This window comes from Castor canadensis, chromosome 12, assembly GCF_047511655.1.
Source record: "Castor canadensis chromosome 12, mCasCan1.hap1v2, whole genome shotgun sequence".
Classification (NCBI taxonomy): Eukaryota; Metazoa; Chordata; class Mammalia; order Rodentia; family Castoridae; genus Castor; species Castor canadensis.
In genome coordinates this window covers 110401955-110428286 of record NC_133397.1, presented here as the reverse complement: position 1 = coordinate 110428286, position 26332 = coordinate 110401955, and the positions used below count along the sequence as shown (strand labels likewise).

Below are 26332 nucleotides of genomic sequence, written 5' to 3'. Positions count from 1 at the left end.
ATTTGACCAGTTTAGGAGAAACCTAGTAATTCTTCAATTGACATAGTCTGTTCTTGTTATGTCTAGTATCTGCCATTTCTACAATGTATTGTTGGAACACGCATAAGAGTTCACTTTATGTAGTTCTCTTTGTATATGTAAATAACATATCAAATTATATGAATTTGTTTAAGAATAAGCTTCATGTAAGGAAAAAGCAAAGGCAAACCTGGTAGGACAAAGTAAAGAAAGTATAATTCTAAGCCTGGTGAGTGTGAACCAGTTGATATTGAAGTTACTCTTATAGTCATCTGCTGTAGTTTAGGTGAGTGCTCCCTAAAGGCTCATGTGTAAAGGCTTGGTCCCCACAATGTCATGCTACTGAGAGGTGGTAGAACCTATAAGATGTGGGGCCTCTTGCAAGTCTTCTACTCAAATAGGGGAGCATGTCCGCAAAGGAGCTATTGGGACCTATGATCCTCCTCTTTCTTTGCTTTTCTGGGTGCTAGAATTAAGCTGGTTCCTCTGTCATGCACTCCTGCCATGATGAATTGTCTTACACCAAGCCTAAAAGCAATGAAGTTAACTCACCAGGGACTGTATGCTCCAAAACTGTGATCCAAAATAAACCTTTCCTCTTTTCAAATTGATTGTCTCAGATATTTTCTTACAGTAACAAAAACTTGAATAATGTATTATCTATTCAGATAGCCATCAGGAAAATGAACTATCCCCTAAATTGACATCAATAGCTAAAACTGTTATTTTTTCCAATGTAGTTAAAACTATGAGCATTTCCAAAACATGCTCTCAGTTAAATTCATCAAATTAGAAATTAGTGGATGTAGTAGATAGAATTTTAAGATTGTCCCCATTGCATCACACTATGATACAATTCCTGGGCTTACGTTACATCATGTGACAATAGCTAGGTTGTTCTCAGTTAGCCTAATTTAATAAACCTTTTAAAACAGAATTTTCTAAACAGAATTGACTAAAGACAGAAATAATCAGAAATGTTGAGAGTGTGAGAACAATTCAGTGGACCATGACTGACTTGGAAATAGAGGATGTCTCACAGGACATCCTCAAAGCATAGAGGCAGTCTGTTCATGCCCAGAGCAGACCCCAGCTGACATCCAGCAAGGAAACAGGTACCACAAGCACAAACACCTGTCCCTGAGTTCTTAATGAGCTCAGAAAGCAAAGCTCCACAGCCTCCACAGAAGAGCCCAGCCTAGCCAAAAGTTTGATTTTAGCTTTCTCTAAGCCGTAGGCAGAAAACCCAGGCAAGTCTACTGTGTTTAAGATCTATAAAACTGTGAGGTAATAAATTTAATTTCATTTTAATCTGCTAAATTTGTGGTCATTTATCATGCAACACTGACATAAATTTTGGTGCTTGAAAACCAAGTCCTGCCTTAGCAATGCCTACATTGTGAAAGTGCCTGTGGAAGAGGTCAGTGGATGGTAAACTTGAAGGAACACAACAAAAAGCCTAGATTTCCTTGAACATAGTGTTAGTAGAAATGTCAATATTAAAGATGTCAAAAACACAAAAAGAAATCAGGAACATGTTTGGGAAACTGGAGGGAGATCTTTGTTCTACAGAGGCAGAAATCACATAGAAAAGGCATCATCCATTTACATAGAAAGTGTAACTTGTAAATGATGAAACTGGGTATTTAGATGAGGGAATTTTTAAACAAAGTGTTGAAGATATTACCTGGTTTCTTCTTTTTGCTTGTTGTAAAATTTAAGAGGAAAGCCATAGTTGACAGAAGAATTATTAGTAAAGTGAAATGAGGACTGGATTTAAGATCATTTCTGTCTATCCAGATTTAAATTAAGAAATGGTTTCTAACAGCATGGTTCTGGAAAATACTGCATGAGCTGAAACTGTTGAAAGATCAAAAAGTTATCAAGTCCTTTCACAAGAGATTAAGAAAATTATTTTAAATAACTAAACATTGGTACCATATCTCTATTAGCAAAGAAAATGGAATAAACTTCTTTATGCTGTCCTCCAAAACTTTAGGTTTTTTCAAATGAAAGTGAGAATACACACAACGCATGAAGATAATCCACAGTCTGAAATAAAAAACAGTTTAGGGATGCTGGGATGGTACAACATATGCAAATCGATAAACGTGATACAGCACATCAATAGCAAAGAAAAAAACCACTTGATCATCTCAATAGATACAGAAAAAGCCTTTGATAAGATTCAACACCACTTCATGATAAAAGCTCTAAGAAAAATATGAACATTGTAAAGTCTGTATATGACAAACCTACAGCCAACATCATACTTAATGGTGAAAACTGAAACCATTCCCCCTAAATTCAGGAATGATACAAGGGTGCCCGCTTTCCCCCCTCCTATTCAACATAGTACTGGAATTCCTAACCAGAGCAATAAGGCAAGAAGAAAAAATAAAAGGAATACAAACAGGTAAAGAAGCAGTCAAAATATCCTTATTTGCAGATGACATGGGTCACAAAGGGGAGAATGTGCATGGGAGAAATAAGTAGAGGAAAGGAAACCTAAAACTTGAATGTGGTTAATGTGCTCCCTTTTGAGAAGCAAATAATTAATCTTAACTTAGCAGAGGCCACTATAGGAAGGGACCAAGATGTAGCAAAGAGGTCTGGTACAAATGAACCACTGTGGATTGCAATACACAAGTGCATGGGTGCAAAGCTCGGAATCTCTCTGTATAGCTGTCTTTATATCAAACTAGCAAAACCACCATGTCTTTCTTATTATCTCTTATATTTTCTCTTCAACAAAATCGGAGAAGAAGGTGGAACAGGTTCTGCCTGGAAGCAGGGGAGGAAAGGGTGAGGGGGGGGCCATTGGAAGAAGATGGTACAATATATACACATGTAAGTAAATGTAAAAATGATTAAAAAAAAACAAAAATTATGAAAGACTAATTTTCAATGGCCCATGGATCACAGAATATTTGTATAATTACATAAAATTTAAACCTCCTGACATTATAAGTATATTTCACCTCTCCCACAGACCAAACACATTTAATATGGAGAGTGAAAAATTTTGTTAACTAATTTAAATTTTTTTCTGTTTACTAAACTTGGACACTATTGCTTAAAATGTACAGACATGTAGTATATAATGTTTTGAGTAGTAATGGACAGCATATTTCATGGTTAGATCTTCCCAAGAGAGGTAGAGGGTATCTACGCAGTTTAAAGGAATTGCCTCTCATTCTGCTAGAAAAGGATGTCAGACACAAAGGAAGAATTATTTTATAAATATCTAGAAACAAGATGTTTCTTCAAATAGAATACACCAACATGAAATCAATCCAGACCCACAAGACTCTTGTAAATGTTGTATCGACGTAAGCAATGCCAGCTTGTTCTAAAAGATCTGATGAACATTACATAAAAGAAGGCTTTTATTTAGTTTAGTGTCACCCCCCAAATCAGTTTACTAAAGCAGGAGATAGAAGTTCTTGTTGTGGCTCTAGCAACTTACCACATAATGGTTTAAAGTGACACAAATTTTTATCACCCTACAGTGATAGAACTCAGAAGCTCTAAAACCAAGTTTCAGGTATGGCAGTGTATCTTCTGGAGACCCTGGGGTTAATATAACTTGTCTCCTTTTTTACTTAAGAGGCTGCCTAAACCCTTGCCTTCCTCCACCTTGGAAGCCAATAGTATAATCTCTTTTAATTTATCTGTCTCTCTGTCCCTTCCTCTTTTCCTCTATCTCTCCTTCTACCTCTTATTTGTCCTTTTGAAATTACATTGGCTCATCTTTGACTCTGCTTCTCTCTCTTCCCTTATATAAGGGTAGTGTCCTCATCACAAATCTTTAATTTAGTCAAAGCTTCATAGTCCTTTTTCCATTAAAAACATGGACATATTGATGGGGGAATTTTCAGCCCACTATAAAATATCAACAGACTCTAAAAAAATTCGTATTCATTCTACCTACAAAATAATTTACCTCAACCTTCTTAAAAAGTTTCAAACCACTAGATCGTATACCAAAATATCATCCAAACCTTAAAAACTCAAAATTCTTGTCTCTCATCATGGAAATCAAATAAGTTTGAGATCTTGGCTACAATCCATTCTGAGGCACAATTCTATTCCACATGTGGACCTGCAATTTAGAAAAGAAGTCATTTGTTTTAAATGTATGATGGTGGCCCAGGTATCAGACAATAGTTACAGGCATTTCCATTCATGAAGGGAGAAAATGGGAGGTCGTTGATTTTCGTTAATTTTAAACCCTGCCAGGGAAACTGTATTAGGGTTCAAGGCCTGAGAACAATGCCCTTTGACTGATGGCTCTGTTACCTGGGCACTCATACCTGACAGTTGTCCTCCTTTCCCTGGAAGGATAGTGTGTGTATTTGCAGCGGAGTAGTTTTATTTTTTTTTCTCAATTTTACTTTATTGCATTTACATTGGTTCATTGACACTTGGGGAATTTAGTTTTTTTGAGTTCCTTGTATAGTCTGGTTATCAGAACCTTGTCTGATGGTATAGCTAGCAAATATTTTCTCCCATTTTGTGGGTGGTCTTTAAAATTTAGAGATCATGTCTTTTGTTGTGCAGAGGGTTTTTAATTTCATATACTCCCATTTGTCAATTCTTTCTCTTATTCTCTGAGCCATTTGAGTTCTACTGAGGAAGTCCTTGTTTATGCTTATTGCCTCCAGTGTATTTTCTGTTCTTTCCTGTACAAACTTCAAGGTTTTGGGTCTGATATTAAGGTCCTTAATCCATTTTGAATTGATACTAGTACAAGACGAGAAGCATGGATCTAGTTTCAGTTTTCTGCAGGTAGATAACCAGTTTTTCCAGCAACATTGGTATAAGAGGTTGTCTTTCTCCATCATATGTTTTTAGCACCTTTGTCAAAAATTAGGTGGATGAAGCTGCATGGATTCATATCTGAGTCCTCTATTCTGCTGCACTGGTCATGTAGTTTTAACAGTCTATTTCCTGCCTGTAGAATTTTGGAATCCACCATCTGTATTTCATTCTTTCATGCCTTATTAACTATGTCCTTTCATCCAGGTTGTCAGTGATTCAGGTGTTTTAAGTCTCAAGAAACTTGTGGAACTGCTAGGTAGGTCATATGGATTCAGTGCATTAGAAAAAAAGAATCGGCCACAGATCCTTCCTGGATAAAGCCATCTCTCCAGGTGACTTCTGCTGGGATGCCTGAGACATTCTGTGAGTGAAATGACTAATCTCTTCAAAGAACACTCTGTGTGATTGAAATACTCTGACCTTTCATCTTCCTAAGGCAGCGGGAAGAGGTTGACCAATTAGAGTCTTTGCTTTGTCTCCCAAGCAAGTTTTATTGACAGTGGAGCTCCTAAACTAGGCATTTACCTGGTAACAGTTTAGCAGTTCTTTCCTCAGCTTATCTCTTTTTGCACAGATTTTGCTCCAAAGAGCTTGAATAGTATAATCAAGAGTACAGAGAGCAGAAATGAAAACCAAAGAGTGATGCTTAGAACCCAAAGGACATAGTTGAGAATCCAGAAAGATCTGAGAGCCTGTATCAAAAAGTTGTGAGTTATGGAGGATTATTTCAGCCCTTGAAACCTGAAGTTAATTTTTTAATTAATTTAATTAATTTTTTTGAAACTGAATTAAATTTTTCTAGCTGGATATCATAACTACATTGGACCACAGATTCTTTTTACTTCCCATTTTCTGCGTTTGTAGCCAGATTTTCTTTATGTAACTGTTTCTCTATCTGTACCACTGTAATATGTGTTAAAGGCAGATAAATTTTCTCTTTAGATTCGCAAGTCCACTAATAGAAAAGAATTGTGCCCAAGAGCAGTACCAAATGGACTGTAGAAATCTCATCTACAACTGGTTTAGATTGTTTAAATGATAAGATTGTCTACTTTTGAGCTGACTAGATTTAGGTGAAATGATTTTTACTTGTAACGGAGGCTGTAATGGGATGAGTGTCTGGAAAACATGAGTGGGATTGAATGTTGTTTGTGTGGGGGAAGAATGTGAACATTGAGGCCACAAGAGGAACTATGGAAAAGGCAATTTTAAAAAGACTCGTGACTTTCATCCACTGCTCTTACACCAGTTTTTGATACTTTACGTGTGAAAGGGGAGATTATTCAGGTGGACTTAATTTTAAATATGCACTATGTAAAATCAGGGCTTTTTCTTAGGATGATGGCAAAAGTTACAGAGACTAGAGTCTGTGAATAGAAAGGAAATGCAGGAAGGGATATGAAAAACCTCTAGTTCCATACAGCTGACCCACAGTGACAGACACAAGGACACAGGAACCTAGAGTCACAATTGTGAGAAACATTTAGCCAGCAATATGAATGAGTTTGAGAGGGGATTCTTTCCTTGAACACCCAGATAAGAGCACAGTTTTGACCTATATCTTGACTTTAAAATTTTGAGGACCTAAGCAAACTACGCAGTCAAACTCACCTAACTTCTGATGTAAGGAACTGCTAGAAAATAAATAGATGTTTTAATCGACTTGGCTTGTGCTAATTTCTTGTACAGAAATTGAAAGCTAATTATGGGCACTAAGTCAGCTTTGTTTAGTGGCACTACAGATGCTGTGGCCATGCAGTACTCACTTCTGATTCCTTTCATGGAGCACAGGGTGTTGATAGAGATTTTGTAAATCATGACTGGGTGTGAGAAATTCCATAAAAATTTGGCTTTAAAAGTTTTGGGTGTTTTATTTAGTATCCAGCATTTCTGTGTAACTGTGGGATCAATTCATTGCCCATTGTGTGAGAGGAAGAGAACATGATCTCTCTGAAAGGCCAAAAATATTCAATATTGATGGCAGATTCTGGTAACTCCAAACATATTTTCCATTGTGAAGTGATATGGTATTTAGTTCAGTCATTTTGACCTCACTTCTGCTGCTAAAAAACAAGGGAGAAATCGGCTCTGAGAAAGAACTTAAGAATCAACACCATGGGGTTAAACTTAAACTTAAAAACTGGTGTAAACTTTTCCAAATATACTTTAATGACATTGATTAGAGGTCCAATAGTTAACCATAATCTGTATTTAAAAGAGATAAAAGTACTGCTTTAAGTTTTGGGAAAAATATACTGTTTGAGGAAATAGAGTGCCTGATGTAGTATAGCTACAAAAACTCTGATGATCCATTGATATTGATACCATGAGCTTTTTGGGGGTTAGGTATTGGGTTAGAACTCACAGCCTCATCTCCCACTTGTGCCATAAGCCAGTCCTTGGAGCATGTGTACACTGCCACACAATTCCTAAATTGAGCCAGTGATAAGGTTTTAATTACTTTTAGCTAAAAATCTATTACCAATATGTAGGTATTTTCAATTAGTTAATTTGGTTGGAGAAGTTATTAAAATAATCTTATTTTAACACTTTAAAACCACAGTCATTTTTTGCATTTTATACCTCACACTACTAAAATGTTCCAATAAGTTTAAAAATCTTAGTAAATATAAATTATTTGGAATTTCTTCTTCAGTAGATTAAAGTTTCAAAAAGTCATTAAAAGTAGATTTCTGTGCTCCTTAATCACTCTGGTTTTATAATAAATATGAATTTTAACTTATTAAAAAATCTAAGAATATATTCTTCAAAAACTAAAGTAATACACTAAAATTGGAATTTCAATTAAAAAGATTAGAATAAATTAGCAATTTTCTATAAAACTAATAAATATCCAGTGAACTGAGTACATACTATAAACACAGAAGTTTTTAAAATAAATTGGCTTTAACTTATACCACGTGCAGTAGTCTATCTTACCTTTTATTATCTGTAAAAATAAATCTCTGGTTAATATGCAAGAGTGTTACGGGGTATGAAAACTCTCTCTCTCTGTATCTATTTCTATTTCTATCTCACCATCACTCATGCACTCTCTTTCTCTTACCATTTTTGATAAAAAGTGACAAAGGGATAATTTAATTCTACAAATCAGTTTCAGTATGTAATAATAATTATAAAAACTTATGAAAAAGAAAGTTTTAACAAATAAGTGAATGCATTAAAAACAATATGTGGTTTAATTGTCTACCCAAACCATGTCTATTTGGTATTTGGTAGCAGTACTCCAAACAAGTATATACCACTTTGAAATTATTTCATGACATGGCTTTCAAGCCAGAAATGGTGACTTTCACCTCAGAAAAAACATTTATATAAAATTTCTATTCTATCAGTAGTCACAGTTTTTAAACATATTTATTGTCTAAAATTTTGCTGGAAATTCCATTGTTTGCATGTTTGTCTCTTTTGCAGGGCTTTGGTTACGTGAGTGTTGGGAAGCAGGTGTTGCAAAAGAGTAAGTGGAGGCGACAGAATAGAATAAAGGAAGGACTACATCTATATCTTGGCTCAAACTCATGGCACACATTTGTCTTTAATACTCTGGATATGCTGCCACTTTCACTGTGGGAACAGTACTGATGCCACAGAGAAGGAAGCACGCAGAATTCTCTAAATTGATGCTGCTGAAGACCAAAACATTCCCTGCTGTGACCGAAGCCATTCTGCCATTGCTGTCACAGAAACTGAAATAAAATGATGACTGCTTTATTTGATTCAACCGACAGTGCTTCTCTGTCCCTATGCTTACTAACCTGTCATCTCACCTTGCTGATTTTCATGTTTGTTTTTACTCAGCATTCTAAGAGTGTTTACTATGTTTTATTAATAATTAGTGTAAGTAATGATCACCTTTCTTGGCTGTAGGAATACATACTTCATTGAATAGATTCTTACTACCTTGAAAAGTCTGTAAATATACCATTAGACTAAGTCATACAAAAAAAAGAGATACTAAAGCTACCTCATGGTAGTTAAGTACAGCACAGAAAATTAAAAATATTAACACACTAGATAGTGACTTATCTATACCAGATGAGGCAACACGGAAGACATCACTGAGGAGGTAATTTTAAATATATCATCTGCATGCTTGGAAGGAATCAGCCATCTAAAAATGGTGCATAAATATTCTTGATACAGAGAATAATGGGTGGAGATACAAGAAAGTAAGAAGAAGCAGACACTGTCAAGGGCTAGGGGTTGAATGTTTCCAAGCCATTCATGTTGGGAACTTAATCGCCAGTGCAATGGCATTGATAAGTCAGGTCTGTGTGGACTAGGGACACTTATTACTCCTCCTGCCATGTGCAGACAAAGCATTTGTCCCTCTGGAGGATGTGGGAGCAGAGACTGGGCCTGCTAGGACTTTGTGCTTGGACTTCTAGCTTCTAGAACTCTGATATATTAAATTTATATTCTTTATAATTACCCAGTCTCAGGTATTCTTTTGTAGGGGCACAAATGAACTAAGATATCAGGTAATCAGAAGAAAGTTAGTGTGACAATGTTTGGGGATAAGTGACTTGGTGGTTTTAGCAAGTCTAACAATATGCCAATTTAAAACAAGGACAATGAAATTTATTTATTTCAAACAAAAAGTGACATATAGCCATCTTAACTTTCCAGTAATTTAGAATAAACCAAAGGTAATGAATTATTGTTCAATATTAACTTATAAAAACATAGCAATTTTTTGTCTTGGAGTTCTTTCTTGGTTGCTTTTCAGTAAGCTGACTGTCATGTTTCAAGTTGCCCTGTGGAGAAGCTATATGTCATGGGATGGAGGGAAGCCTCTGATAACAGATAGGATTAGAACTGAGTCCTTGAGTCCAGCATCTGGAACAGAATTTGGACAGTAATAATGCAAATAATCTTCTAATTAAATCCTCCCCCATCCTAGCCTACAAATGAGACTGCAGCTCTCACTGACAGCTGACTGTATGTTATGAGACAATCTGAGCCAGAAGAACCCAAGTAAGCTACCTTGGAAATTAGGATGTGATGCATGCATGTTATTTTCAGCTATGATGTAATTAATTTGTGACACAGAAAGAGAGTGAACAAAGACTCTAGAAATGATATTGTACCAAATAATGTAATACAGTATTTTCAGATGTACTATATTTGAATTTGCTAAGCTATATGTAAAAATATGAAAACTATAATACCGTATCAATAGCTGAGAAGTCAAATAAGATTCCTACATTACTTATGAAATCTCAATGTACGGAAAGCCAGAAACTCAATGTCTTCCTGGTTAGAAGAAATTGCTGTGTCAATAAGATGCTTCTTTTCTTGAAAATAAAAAAAGTTTTTAAAGATCAGCAGTTTGGTCAGATGTTAAACTAGAAACAGAGCTTGTGGTTTTCTTTATGCAATAAAATAACAATAAAGTTTAAAATGCTATGACAATTAGAAACCAGAAGCAGACAGAAAATATTGAAAATGTAGGAGACAGTTTATAGCAGCAAGACAAGAACTAGACAGAGAGCAGTGAGGTGAATCATATTGAGGGTGGAACATTAAGGGAAAGATTTATTAACTGCTGCCTTGACCTGTTGGTCTAGAATAATCTTAAATCTTCTAGCATTCAGGATTTATAAGAATGGTCCATAGGCAATAAAAATGTCATTCCCATATGAAAAATGTCAAACTAGTAATATAATGCAGTCTTATGTGCAATTTGAATTTTATAGTAGCTACAACAAAAATATAGAAACAATTTAAATTTATTTTAAAACATTTTATTAAACCTGTTTATCCAACGTAACACTGTATCAATATGAAACCGACATAAATTTCATTAGCTGATATATAATACAAACTTTTTCTTCCAAAGTAATATGTGTTATTTACCTCTCAATTTGAACTAGCCATGTTTCAACAACACAGTACCTACATTGGCCACCATGGCTCAGACCTTATTCTATTGCAAATATTTTCTTTCATTTATAATACACAACATGCTCTATTATGACTGAAGTGGATTGTTCCAAGCAAACCTGTATAAATAAAATGTAAATTCATTACAAGTAGTCAAGTTAATATAGATTATTGAAAACTAACATCCGTTAAGGTAAAAAAGGATTGCAATGTCCATGCTTATATTTTAGGGTTTGCATTTGAAGTAGTTTTATAAGTTGTTTGAGTAAAGCTGGAAGAAATTGATGAATTGGTAATAAAATTCCCCTTTGAAGATGAAAATTGAAAGATGGCCCAGTAAAGAATTCATAGGGAGTCAATAAGGCCATGTGTTTAACTGAGCTTCCCAGTACAGAATAGGAAAAGCACAGCTTATGGACATCAACCCACCAACTTAGAGGTGTTAGCTGATGTCAAATAGTGAAAACACATCAGTGTTATAACCAACAGCTATGTGTGTGCATGCACTGGTACAGAATGGGAGTGACAGTTTAAGAATGTTCTACAAAGACATTGAAAATTGTTTACTGCTTTTAGATATTTGAATTTTTATTTGTAAGCATTTTAAATATGTTACAATTCAAAAGAAATAATTAGGATGGAGTGCTACAAATATCTGAGAGACTTTGGCTATATTTATCATAGAGCTTTCCCGATTAAGAATTTGATCCCTCAAAAGTAATTATCTGATGACTGCAATTGTTATGGCAAAACATAGATGATGGGGAGGTAAAAATTTTTTGTGATTCCTTTTATTTCTAATAGACTCCTTCTTTCAAGCATGTATATATTGACTTTCTAGTAATCAACAATCTAATTTAAAAATTAATCCTTATCACTGAAAAAGGAAAAATTTAAAGTTAAAACAATGCGAATGTTTCCAAAGTACACACTTGCTACCCATAAATAAACTTGACATGAGTTTGATGTCTACACATTCATTTGTAGTGCTTCTAGTATTCATTTATGTATTTAAACATATATGCAAATGTGTGTGTCTTTGCAATTGTATATTATAAAAAAAGAAATCATAGTGACAATTTTCATGTTATTTCCAGGTTATATTATTATCTTGTTTTCCAGGATATTTTGTTTCCACGTTATCATTTTCAATGATACCATCTCTCTCCAGACTAGTTTGTATAAACTTAACACATAAACAGTTAAAGGCTGTTCCAAAACAAATACCATCCTGTATTTTCTCATGTCAGTGTCAATAGGCTTTTATTCTTACTCATTTTTCACAAACTATAAGTGAGCATCATTTCATACCTGTAAAGGATGCCAAGAGTTGGAATTATCCTGCCAAATAATAAGTATTTAATATTGTCATTATGATGTATTTATTTTCAAAATAACCATTAATGCATTTTGAACAGCTTTTCAGTATAAAACACATCATATGAAACACATCTCTACGTAGGAACATCCAAACAATATATAAATCAGAAAATATTAGATTTCCTATTCCTGTCCCCTAAACGACAGAGGAGTTCCCTTTGAAAAGGTAAATAAATATGCTGGTGTATGGCTCAAGTGGTAGAGAGCCTGCCTAGCAAGTGTGTGTTCCTGAGTTCAAAGCCCAGTAATGCCAAAGTTCAATAAGTTGTACTTTATTCTTTGCTTGAATGAATCAGTGAAATCAGCAAATTACTGACACATAACAACTAAATATTTATTATTTTCCTGAATATTATATATTTTGATAAAATTCTGTTAATATTTATTTTCTTCTATTAAAATCTTATTAATTACCACACACACACACACACACAAATGAAAACATGTAGTACTCACGTATATGGACTCTTACACCCTGATTTCAAATAAAAAAGATTCCTGAATATCTTAAAACTTTCTTTGCATAAACTTGATCTAGAAACTGAGTGGAATGGCAGTCACCAAAGGCTGAGAAGAATAGGAAGGAGACAGGGATGGGCAAAGTGGCTCAGTGGCTACTAAGTTCTCAATAAGACATTCTGGCTGCTATTTCCTAAAAGAGATACTCTAATAGACAGAGATCAATCTGGTACTGTGCATTCTAAAAGAAAGAAATAGTACTGAGTATTTTTGCCATAAGTAGTGACAAAAGTTTAAGAGGACAGATATGTTTAATCTGGTCACACAATGACTGCATGTGTAACATCACATCATATTCTGCTAAGATGCAGTTTTTGTGTGTTTTTATGAATTGAATCAAGATAAATGTAATTAAAACAAAAAGAAAAAAATATTGTGCCCAGACATGTTAATTTACCAGATTGCATTTTAATTTTTTTTGAAACAGGGTCTCACAATGTAGTCAAGGGTGGACTTGGGCTCTACCCTCCTGCCTCAGTGTCCCTAGCACTGGAATTGAATTCCAGGTGTGTGCCACTTACATTATTGCATTTCTTTGTCTTAAAAGTTCTATTGCATAAAACTAATTCCAGAGGAAAAGCTACTTTTTTAACGCATATCTTAAGTGATTTTTTTCTTTTGAAATAAAATCTCACTTTACCATTAATACAGTATGTGTGGCAATTTAAAATAAAGCCTAAAATCAAACGTTTTTCCTCTAAACACATATCTAATGTACAAATTAATTAACTGTAGAATTTTGAGTTCATATTAAAATGCATGTCTTTTGGAGTATCTTAATTCATCCTGTGCTTTAAATTTTTTTCCCATTACCGTACAGCTTTTACATATCAAAAAATCGTGCTGCTCACCTAGGATTTATTCTACCTAGATTTTAATGCAAGTCAATTCTGATCAGAATCTTCTCCACATCCGTTAGCCTCCATATGCTATTGAATTATCCTTCTCAGTAGTCTCTGTTGCCTCATTCTGAGGCATTTTAAATTCTAACATGCTGAACATTCTAAGATGGCTGCCTGAAGCCAGTTTTATGATATTATCAAAACAGAGGCCATTTTGTTTTAACAACATAATTCTATATTTTTAATTAAAAGATTGAGTTCATGTTGGTTAGCAAAACTGCTGATAAACTTGATAATCCTTGAAATATGTGACATAATTTTTTATATCTACACATAAGTATATCTGGATGATTGTGGCTGAATTAGTTTGACCATAGTGTATGTTTATAATTTGGCATAAATCTCAATTTTTATTTTAAAGTATATAATATTTGCCAACAATTTCTAGATAATTGTAATGTAGTCTGTAAAGATTTTACATTTATTTAAAATGGAAATCTTATAAATGTTAGAGATGAAGGCTTATAGCAATTCTTACATTGTAGGTATTATTAGTTAAAACATCTGGGTTGTTAAATTATTACTATTTTCAATTGTATGACATCCCCTCCTCATTATTTTAAGGGAAAAGAATGGGAAGCATAAATTAGAGCCCTTGGAATGAAATTATTATAGTATCTTAAATATTTTCCTTCATAATATCTTTCTCATAACACAATAAATATGAAACTGTGATCAACTTGACAAGTCACTTCAAATAGAAAAAATGTGGAAACCAAATGACACAAGTGAGTCATTAGGCATCAATAGTTAATTACAAAATTGACTCATGTATGTGTAATATTTCTTGAATTCATTTATTCTTTTTTTCGCTCTAAACATAGATATTGATTTTAAGGATAAAGTTAAAAATAGGAAACAGTCCATGTTCTCCTCTCAAGCATGTCAGAGGAGAAGCAGAAATAAACAATACTGAAAGTTGTATAATTTTTCACAAAATAAATTCAAAGTGGATAATAGGACAAAATGTAGAACACAAAACTATAAAAATCTTGGAAATGAAACCAAGAACAATGTAATGACTTGGTTTAGTAATGACTTTTTAGGTAGAACACCAAAAATATATTCTGCAGAAGAAATTTGTACGTGAACATCAGTAAATTTAAACCTTATGCTCTGAGAACACTAAGTGAATTAAAAGACAAGCTGCAAACTGGAAGAAAATATCTCCTAAGCACATCTATAAAATCACACAAAGAATTCTTAAGATTTATCAATAAGAAAACAATCTGTTTGGCATGTTGACACATGCCTCACATGCTTGTAATCCCAGCACTCAGGAGACTGAGGCAGGAGAATTCTCAGTTCAAGGCGAGTCAGGGTTGCATCACAAGTTCCAGGCCAGCCTAGGATACTTAGTAAGACCCTATGGCAAAAACCACAACAAAAATCAAAGTGAACAAACAAAAACTCTTAATTATAAATGTACAAAAGAGCCTATTAAGTTGTGTCCTCCACACAGCAATGACATTTCATTTTGATATACACAGGAACCAGGCAGACACCTTCTCAAACCCTGAGAAAAGTGACCTATTTGGCCATTCCTGAATACAACCAGATATTTGCTACAGTGTGAAACCAGATCTAGGATGAAACATGGTGAAACTGGTTTCAGCCTTAAAGAACACCATGGTGGAGACAGGCTAGCAACAGGGAAAGAAAAAAGCGTCTATGGGACTCAACCTTCCCCAGCAAAATGTCATTCCATACTAAACTTCTCCTTTCCACACCCAAAACCATCTGTGGACCTCTCCTCCAATGGTCATTTTATGGTCAGGGTGGCAGTAGTAAATTTTCCCAAAAGGGGAGTCTCTCTGCTGTTCAGACTGGAAACAGTGCATCCTGGGTAAAGGAAAAATCTGTCCTCAATGTGACCTCCCAGGTACAGCCCTCTGTGAGTATTGGATGCATCTCATACATTCAATTAAGAACCTGGGAATCAGCATAAGTGCATGCCCACAATACCCCATGTTTGAGGACAAGACCTTGTCAATCAAACCTGTCAATCAGCCTTACTCCTCTTTCAAAGACTGCCCAGATTTTTCTTTGAAGAAAGATTCAGTCCTCTGTGCTGGCCAGAGCCCACTGCTCTATCTTTTCCAGTGCTTCTCCTTTCCTTTCCCTTTTTATAAAACTTTGCTACTGCTCTGCAATCTGTGTTCTGTCCAGTGCTTTATTCTGAGATGCAAGGACTTGACCAGTGCCTTCTAAGAGCTCTGACTGGGTCCATGTTGACCTACTGTTTCATCCCCACTCATTACCATCTCATTGTATTCAGGACCCTTGTGCAGTTCCCACTGCCAGTGCTATCTTGTGCTGGTCCACTCCTGACCCAGACTAAAACTGGCCCACATGAGGATTCAAAGAAGGAAGTCCCTCATCTGTGGGATGGACCCAAGGCAGTCACCAGTAAAAAGTCATGAATGATCCTTTTACTCGTAAAAATCAGGCTTCTTTTTGTTCTTCTCTATTCTTTGTTGTTTTTTTTAATGTTCTTTTTCTTGTTCCTTTTCTTTTGTAGTTTTTGTTATGATTTTGTTATTTTGCTATTGAGTTTTTGGAACTCATTATGCATTCGGTGTATCAATCCATTGTCAGATGCACAGTTTGTAAATACTTTCACCCATTTTGTAGGCATGTCTTCACTCTGGGTATTATTTTCTTTACTGTGCACAGTAACTTTTTAGTTTTTTAAACAATGCCATTTGGCTACTTTTTTCTTCTGTTTCCTGAGTTTTTTGGGTTATATCCAAAAAGATCTTTTCCTATCCTATGTTCTGGAGCATTTCCCCTGTGGTGTCTTACAGTACTTTTGTATTTTGGGTCTTCCGCTGAGTCTTCAGTTCATCTTGAGCAGATTTGCTTAAAAAGCTAAGCACAATCTTACTGAATGATACAGCAGTCACACTACTAGATATTTGTGAAGTTAGTTAAAAACGTATGTCCACAGAAAGTCTGCATATGAAGGTTCAGATCAGTTATATTCCGAACTGGCAAAAACTGGAAGCAACCAGTAGGCAAATGGATAAATCAACCATGATACATCTGTAAAATATTATCTTATTCAACAAAGAAAACAAATGAGTGATCAAGTTCTGAACAGTCATGGAAGAATACTCCATGCTCTGGATTGAGAACATCCACAAAAAATGATTTCAGCTACATGACATGACATTCTGGACACAGCAAAACTATGGAATCTTAAATTTCAGTGATTGTCACTGGAAAGGACCAAGGATGAGGAGATGGAGCTCAGATTATGTTCAGGGGAGGGAAACCAATGCAGAGGATACTGTAGTGGTAGACGCGTGACGCCATGTATTTGGCAGAAACCACATGACCGTACAGCAAAAATTAAACACTAAACCATGGATTTTAGATAATAATAACATATCAATATTACCAACCAGTTTAAAAAATATACTACTCTAATGTACAAAGTTAATAATACAGGAAAATGGTGGTGGGGGGGTGGGAGGACAGTTGTTAAGAAATGCTGTCATTTCTGCTTATTTTTCTTAATCCTACACCAAAAATAATGTCTATTAACTTGAAAATTATGTCCATCATAATATAGATTCACTAAGTTACTATAAACTTTCACAGGGGACAAGGAAAACCTTGTAGAAAATATTTTTATTTAAGACTGAAAAATAAAGGATAATCTTCCAAATTGAATTGTGTGATCCCTCCTGAAAAACACACAAGAATAAAAGTAGGAAAATGCTACAAAAGATGAGGCTTAGCTTAAGAAAAGGCTTCTGCTCACAGGTTTTTGCTCTCCATAGTCTTTGCTGGACCTCAGGAAAACTGTTGGAGACTTTGGGGGGAAAGAATTGAGGACAACCAGGGAGGAAATAAGTGGGAATAAAGTATCTTAAAGACTCCTAAAAACAAGGCTACTTCAGTTTCTCTGAAGTGGACTATATTTTAATTTGTGTAACAGAAGAAAAATTAGACATTTGGAACATGCTGATATAGGACTTGATACTGTACTTAATTTGCTCTTTATCACCTACTAGATGCCCAAATCACAAATAGGACAGAGAGTTCACCCACAGTCCAGGTGCTCTGAGTGAAGGTGGAAATCTTCAGCTACCTAGTGAGCCCTGGACCCCAGTGCGAGGACGCTGGGTGATGGAACTGGGAGAGATCCATTAGCTTTCAGTCTGGAAGCCACTGCAGGGAATGCAGGACAGGGATTTTAGAAAGAAATCTTTGCACATTTTATCTTTTTTCCTTGGTCAAAATTTATAACAAGGTAATAGTTTCTTTATTGGAGGTAAAACAGAGACATGTTTCTCCTTAACCTATGCAAATGGTGACACAAAAAGTAAGACAAGGCAACAGGATTACTGTCAACAGTGAAGGGGTAGAAACTTTAAGCAATGGGTTTTGCAGATGCAAATTATTCTTTCAGATTATAATTATATAAATGTTACAAAAAACTTTGACTAATTGCTGAAAAACATGAAATATCTCTCACAATCCAGTCACACTTGTGTTTAAGAAGCAAAAACAATTGGATATGCTTAATATCTTGTACATTTGTGGCGTTTCTCCAAAATGCCTGAAAACAAGGATTTAGGCATTTGCCTTCTTTATGCTTCTGAATAAGTTTGGAAAATCATGTCAGTATTGATAATCTTACTACGCAAAGCTAAAATATTCAAAACTATCTACTAAAAAAGGTCACTGCGTCACACTATTAAGAAAAAAGTGTTGAGCACCCACATTGTATTTTTCTGTCTAACGTGGATCATTTTCACATTGAGTCACATTTTTTAATATAAGGAAATAAATTGGACAGCTGGCAAGAGGAAAGAGTAGGAGCAGTGTGCTGCTTACAGAACAGCCCAAGATGAACTATTGCCTCATTACTCAACTTGATTATTCCATTTTCATTTTACACAATAAATTGACTTACTTAGCTTCCCAGCATTGATACCAAAATATAATATCTGTCATTGTGGCTAAAGTGTTGGTTGGGCTCTTTGATTTTCACACAGGAATGCAGACTTTTGAATTAATTGAACAATATAGTTTCCATTCATTCTTTATGTTACAGGGTTAATTCTTAATTCACGTTATAATACACAAGAAACTTGTTTTGGTTTATTTATTCATATGTGCATACATTGTTTGGGTCATTTCTCCCTCCCCACCCCCCACCAGCCCTTGGCCCCCTCCCCTCCTCCCTCTCTTCCAGGCGGAGCCTTTTCTGTCCTCTCTTCCAGTTTTGGGGAAGAGAAGACATAAGCAATAATAAGAAAGACATAGCATTTTTGCTAGTTGAGATAAGGATAGATATACAGACAGATTCCTAGCATTGCTCCCATGCACATGTGTATTGCAACCTGAATTGGTTCATCTCTGCCAGACCTCTTCACTACTTCTGGGTCACCTTCCCTATTGACCTCTGTCAGTTTAAGATTACTATTTTAGCTCCTCTGCAGTGGGCACATCAAACGCTTTCAAGTTTTGGGTTCCTTCCTTTCCCTATTCCTCCTGTATGTGTTCTCCCCTTAGCGTGTGACCCATGTCCAATAATATTACTGCATTTACACAAGAAACTTTTTACTTTAATCAAATTATGCTGAGGTACCAAAATCAGTAATTAAGAGGTGATTTGGAGTCATGGTCTTTGAGTTTCTTGGTGTAACTTTTTGAAGAAATAACTTTATGAAAATTATTATACCTTTGACTTTAGAGATGCATTGACAATATAAATTCAAACCTTAGTGAATCCAGTATGAAAAATAGAGCAAAACAGAAAGGTTTCACAGCTAAATACCTGTACAACCATGTAATTCCTTTAAGGCTACGTTATGATTTCTTCTCCCAGATGATGTATTCTCCATGTTCATATGACAGTTGGCTAAGTTGTGGCAAAGCACCAGGAGTTTGCTGCACAGAGAGAAAATTAGGTAGAGCTGTTTATAAACCAATTATTTCTGTGTTTTCTGTCAGGGAACATTTGCCATAATTTTTTTGTGAAAGAAATATCCTGAAATCTGACATTTCCTTTTTTTTCTTAGAAAATCTTCTGAGTATTCAAAATACAGTTGTTCTTAACCTGGAGAGGATCCACATATTTCAGTGTTGCTCCACCTCTGTGACCGATAACTGAGGAGGGTTGACTTAGTACTAAGGAGGTCTTTGATGGCCCAGAGCTACCTGAAATGAGTTTTCACGCTCCTGAACATAAATGCATCATGTAAGCAGATCGACTCTGGAATGTTGAGGTGAAAAATCTAGCAGACTCAGTGAAATATTCAAAACGGGTACACAGAGCCAACACAAAGATTTGTATTCTTGGAGTTTTTGTTTTTCTTAATATAAATGTTTATTAAGAAGGTTACATATTCCACTTTAACAAAGCCTATTTCCTAATATGTGACACCTTTTCAAATATTCATTTTTCATATATTCATATTTTCATAACTTGGGAGCATTTAGGATACTATCTTTGCAATACTCCATTTGGGAAGGAAGGATGGTTGCTTGTAAAAGCAATACTCTTTTCCTCCAGGCCACATACCTTTGGAAACTACCACCTATACACATTTAGTCAATCAGTTGCTGATGACTGAGTAATATTTATTGGGCATCCTATTTATAAAAATGTCTGTTAATTTCTGGTAAATTGCTTAATAAAATACAGTTTCTACCTTCGACAGTATAAATACTTGACTAACAAATTAATTATGATTGTTATATTAAAAGCAATAATAGAATTAGAGGTAAAATATAGAAAGTGTAAATTAAGGTACAAATATAACATATCATAATAGAAGAGGTAATTCCTTAGCTGAAAGAATAAGGGCTTCTGGTTGTGGCAAAACTAAATGTCATACCAAGAGGTACAGAGCTTCAAGATACCTCTGGGGGAAGAACTGTCAGCTCAAGAATGCAAGTGAATGAGTAAAGATGAAGGAAGGTGGTGAAAAGTAACAAAGCAAGAGTCTGGAGTAATTGTAACAGGCAAAGACTGTATCATGAGCATTTCATTCCAAATTCCTCAAATCAGATGTGAGTATTTCAGAGAATAAAGGCATAGTCAACTCTGGCAGTTCAATCACTGCTTTTTGAACAGGGTATGGAGGGGGAGGGAGAAAGAGAGAGAGAGAGAGAGACTTGCCTTCTTTGAAGTTGCCCTACATTTTTCAGTCTTCTAGATCTTAACACCATGAAACAGGTTCTTAATACCTAGACACAAATGACATAATTCAGTGGGGCGTTCTTTTTATTTGTGCTAAGTAAAGTGAGCAAATGACAACAGAAAGAAAAAAATTAAAAATGGGGAATCTGAAACAAAAACAAAAACACCATTAGTAACATATCTTAGCATGATGCTCACTTGGGGATTAAGGAAGAATGTGAACACCACACTGACTGCAGTTATTACAAATAAAAGCAAAGGAAAAGGGACAGCAAAGAAAGGAATTAGACATTAATGACAGTGAGCTTCAGAATTTAGGCTATATGCACTTTTTTTTCATTTTTTGGTGGGACTGGGGTTTGAACTTAGTGCTGTGGGTATAGAATTTTGGCTAGAAAAACACCCTTATTTGAAGCTGTTTGTAACACGGGACAAACATTTTGAAGGTCAATGCTTGCCAGAGAGAATTTAAGAAGCATTAGGAAAATATTTTAAAATTATGAGATCATAAGCAGAAATTGTGCTACACTTATCAATTTTAATTTTTTTGAATTCACAACATCTAACATTTCTATTTACATGTGATAATCTTGTATATTTTAAGTAACTACCTTAGAAGTAAAGTGATGCAATTTAAGACTGAATACATAAGAATGAGGAAAGATTCCACCAAACACAAACAATGATTTCTAGAAAGTTTTAAATCACTTCTAATAGGAGAAAGTGGTAAAACCATATATCCTAGCCTATGGGAGTAATTGTTCTCACCATGGAAATGTTGTCACATAGAATGAGTTACTCACAGTGATATAAAACACCTTATATTCTAAGTGAAGTCTTTTTATATCTAACCACAGATATATTCATTTGACAAATATAATACAAAATAAATATTTATCTTAATTTGAGGTAGTTGGCCTTGAACTAAAATAAATGGTCATTGCAGAAAAGTTTATAAAGGAGCATATATTTTAGAAGATTTGCCTGAGCAAATGTTAGAACTCTGGAAAAATGTAAACTATTTTTAATTTCCAGGATTGTGGCTGACAACATCTCATGGTTGACAGGTCAATCCTAATAAAACTACATATCTGACAATCTACATAGTAGGTAGAGGATGGAGATCAATCATCATCTAGAAAAGCTGATGGAATCTGTCGTAAACTAAGAGGACACAATACAATTTTGACCTTGTGTTTAGTAAGTAAATGACAGTTCAAGTTTAGTAACTTAAATCAATTCCATGTTATAAAATATCAAATATGCTTGTCTGAATAGTGGATGAAATTGCATAAAAATACTTAAATGGACTGAGATTTAAAAAAACAGAAAATGTAAACAGGCTATTACAAGGATATAAAAAGTGAAAAGATTATTTATAGTATATTCATTTTAACTAATATATACAACAATAATGCAGTCTTGAATTTGTATGTCTTTAAAATCTCTCAAAAAATCAAATTAAATAGTTATACCTTAGTAAAATTACATTAAAATTTTTTTCCAATGGAATAAAAACTGAATTGAGGTGGACTTTTTCCTCTTTCCTTTTTGTTTGCTTTGGTTTTTAAAGAGCACCATTGGACTAACCTCTTATTAGGATGGGGAGCTCATAAACTCAGGTTACAGTAAAGACACTTGCACATGCGTGTATTGCAGCAATATTCACAATAGCTAGTCAGTGGAAGCAGTCAAGATGCCCTGCAACTGATGGATGAAAAAAATGTGGTATTTATGTACAATGGAATTTTATTCAACCATATAGAAAAATGAAATTTTGTGATTTGCAGGTAAGTGGATGGAACTGGAGAGTGCAAAAATGGAGTAAACTTCTATGAAAGCTACCTAGAAAACCACAAGTCAATTGGATTCTAATTGTTTTCACATTCAGACTACTTGCTGTGTTTATAAAACTATTCAACACTTTCAAGAAGGGCTACTTCCTGTTCATTCTCTAGAAATAATTTCAATTTTTTATTTTAATTATTTTTTATTATTCGTTTACTCACATGTATATACATTGTTTGGGGCATTTCTCCCTCCTGCCTCCACCCCCCATCCTTTCTCCCCTCCCCCCTCCCTTTCAGGCAGAACCTGTTCTGCACTTCTGTTCAGTTCTGTTGAAGAGTAGAAATAAGCAATAATAAGAGAATAAGAGAGACATAGTGTTTTTGCTAGAGAGATTCCCAGCATTGTTATCATGTACAAATGTGTTATAACCCAGGTTGATTTATCTCTAACTGATCTTTACACTGGTTCCTGATCCTCTTCTCATGTTGACCTCTGTGGCTTTAAGGTTTCTGTATCAATTCCTCTGGAGTGGGCACATCAAATGCTTTCATGTTTTGTGTTTTCTATTTAACCCCGTACCTCCCGTATATGTTCTCCCCTTGTCATGTAATCCAAGTCCTACAGCATTGCTATATTTGCCCTAGATCTAAAGTCCACATATGAGGGAGAACATACGATTTTTGGTCTTCTGAGTCTGGCTACCTCGCTCAGAATGATGTTCTCCAGTTCCATCCATTTACCTGCAAATGATAAGATTACATTCTTCTTCATGGCTGAGTAAAATTCCATTGTGTATAAATACCACATTTTCTTGATCCATTCATTAGTAGTGGGGCATCTTGGTTGTTTCCATAACTTGGCTATTGTGAATAGTGCTGCAATATACATGGGTGTGCAGGTGCCTCTGGAGTAACCTGAGTTGCATTCCTTTGGGTATATCACCAGGAGTGGGATTGTTGGATCATATGGCAGGTCTATGTTTAGATTTTTAAGAAGCCTTCACATTTTTTTCCAAAGTGGTTGCACCAGCTTGCATTCCCACCAGCAGTGGACCAGGGTTCCTTTTTCCTCACATCTTCACCAACACCTGTTGGTGGTGGTGTTTTTGATGATGGCGATTCTAACAGGGATGAGGTGGAATCTTAGTGTGGTTTTGATTTGCATTTGCTTTACGGCTAGAGATGGTGAGCATTTTTTCATATATTTTTTGGCCACTTGAATTTCCTCTTTTGAGAAAGTTCTGCTTAGTTCAGTTGCCTATTTCTTTATTGGGTCATTGATTTTGGGAGAGTTTAGTTTCTTAAGTTCCCTGTATATTCTTGTTACCAGTCCTTTGTCTGATGTATAATTGGCAAATATTTTTTCCCACTCTGTGGGTGGTCTCTTCAGTTTACAGAACATTTCTTTTGTTGTGCAGAAGCTTTTTAATTTTATGAAGTCCCATTTGTCCATCCTTTGTCTAAGTTTCTTAGCTGCTGGGGTTCTACTGAGGAAGTCCTTGCCTATACCTATTAGTTCCAGAGTGTTTTCTGTTCCTTCCTCTACTAACTTCAGAGTTTTGGGTCTGATATTAAGGTCCTTGATCCATTTTGAGTTGATACTAGTACAGAGTGATAGACATGGATCTAGTTTTAGTTTCTTGCAGATGGATAACCACTTCTCCCACCAGCATTTGTTGAAGAGGCTGGTTTTTCTTTGTCGTATATTTTTGGCCCCTTTGTCAAAAATAAGGTGGGTATAGTTGTGTGGCTTCATATCTGGGTCCTCTATTCTGTTCCACTGGTCTTCATGTCTGTTTTTGTGCCAGTGCCATGCTGTTTTATTGCTATTGCTTTGTAACAGAGTTTGAAGTCAGGTCAATTTTTTTATGATGACAAATAAAATTTACAAAAGAAATTGCCTGCTTTGTGGGCATTTTGAGGACTTCTTAGACAGAAACTCATTGATTTGTTTGTGAGTGAATGTAAAACTGGCAGAGAAGTGCAAGCCAGGAGACATCAATACCACAAAGAGACAGCTGTGGTAAATATTATGAAAGAATTTGATCTTAGAAAGCTTCATTTTCTTTCTTTGAGAAATTAATGAATATAATATTGGCTTGCATATTTCCCAAATAGACAAATTATTTGGCCTCAGAGAATGAAGTTATGTATTTGACAATATTGATCTTGACATCTTTGATTTCAGGAAAGTCCAAAAGGAAAATACACTATTATTTCAGGAAGAAAAAGATTAAATGTGGATGACTGTCAAGATTCAAAACTGTCAAGATTTCAAAAACTTCATAATTGTGTCACCCAGGAATAAAAACATGTTAAATGTGTCTGGAATCCTGAAAGTTAAGTTGCTTATATTATGTTCAGAAAGCTCCTTTGAGAAACAGTGAATTTATAGTAACAGTGGTTGTATGGCTCACACCTGTAATTCTATCTCAGGAAGCAGAGATCAGGGGATCACGATTTGAAGCTGACCCTGGCAAATAGATCATGAGACCCTACCTTGAAAAACTCCATCACAAAAATGGGTTGGTAAAGTGACGCAGGTGTAGGCCCTTTGTTCAAACCCCAGTACCAAAACAAAAAAAAAAGTGGTTGTTTCAGGATGTATATCTAAATAAATGAGGTGACTGTGACTATTTTAGGATACTCAAGGTAAGAAAGAATTTTTTTTTGCCAAGTCTCAAAGTAATTGTCAACTAAGGGTTATATTTTATGAAGAAATATTCCATCTTGTTTTTTGAATGCTAATAACAGGACAGAGAATGATGGATCCATTGCTTCAGCTAGGTAACCATGAAACCAGATAATAAAGGTAAAGAAAGTCATTTACCCTTCCTTTTAGATCACTTTTGAGATATAGAACTTGACCACCATATCTATCACTAACAACTTACGTCAAACAAGCTATTTAAATTTATTTGCCAAATAAACATTTTCACATTAGGTGACTATTTGCTCAAAATTTATAAATCATTTAGGAAAGCTATTGTTACAATTACCTCTGTGTTCACACTGCTAAACCTTTTTGTCTCCCTTTGCTATACTTGCAACCCTGCTGGTACCCATCTTTTCTGGAGGTTCCAAGAAGCTGGAGAAAAATGCAAGAATGTCATTTGGTCTTACTTTGTATTTCTAAAGGAAAATTCAAGCAGGTATCTTGCATTCCCTAAAATGTCAATCTTTCCTTATTTCTTAGTACTCTTGATTTGTTTTGTCTTTACTAATTCAAAAGATAGTTTCACACTCAGTCCCATTTTTTTTTCAGGATACTGGAATTTCAACTCAGGGTTTTACACTTGCTAGGTACGTGCTCTACCACTTGAGCATTCCACCAGCAGTGTTTCATATTGAGTTGTTTTATTTTGTTTTGTTTTGAGGTAGAGTCTCCTGAGCTATTTGCTTGAGCTGACTTTAAATCTCAATCCTCATGACCTCTGCATCCTAAGCAACTAGGATTACAGAAGTAAGCCACCAACACCTGACCCATTTTTTCAACTCTTTAATGTTTCAATGTCCCTTTCTCATTCTGACTCCATTGCCATTATTCCTGTAATGTAGAGTAAATAGAAACTTTTGGATAATTTCCTTTACTTCCCACATCAAATCTCCAAGTTTATCTATATCTCCCCATAAATTCTCCATTCTTCCCAGTTATTAAAGATGCCATATGTGTGTTTTTCTTAAAGTGAAAGCACTTGTGTTGTTGGTCCTGTTTTCTCTTAACTGCTCTAGAAATTTCTTCTGAAGACATACTTCTGTCTTCAATTCTTTTTCTCCAGGGCTGCTTTGTGATGGAAAAATTTTAAAAGTCCCTACCTCTCATACTAGAG

General features: G+C 35.1%; 1 protein-coding gene across 3 annotated transcripts in view; it reads left to right on the top strand.

Moving 5' to 3' along the window:
• LOC109702713 (leucine-rich repeats and immunoglobulin-like domains protein 2) overlaps positions 1–26332 on the top strand; it is a 176055-nt gene that overhangs the window by 136493 nt on the left and 13230 nt on the right. For 2 of the 3 annotated variants that reach the window (XR_012439924.1, XR_012439922.1), the window contains one exon: positions 8278–11729. The exons of the other annotated variant lie outside the window; for it this stretch is intronic. The gene's annotated coding sequence lies outside the window, so the exon portion shown is untranslated. Of the gene's footprint in view, positions 1–8277; positions 11730–26332 lie in introns of those variants that run through there. 3 annotated transcript variants of the gene reach the window in all.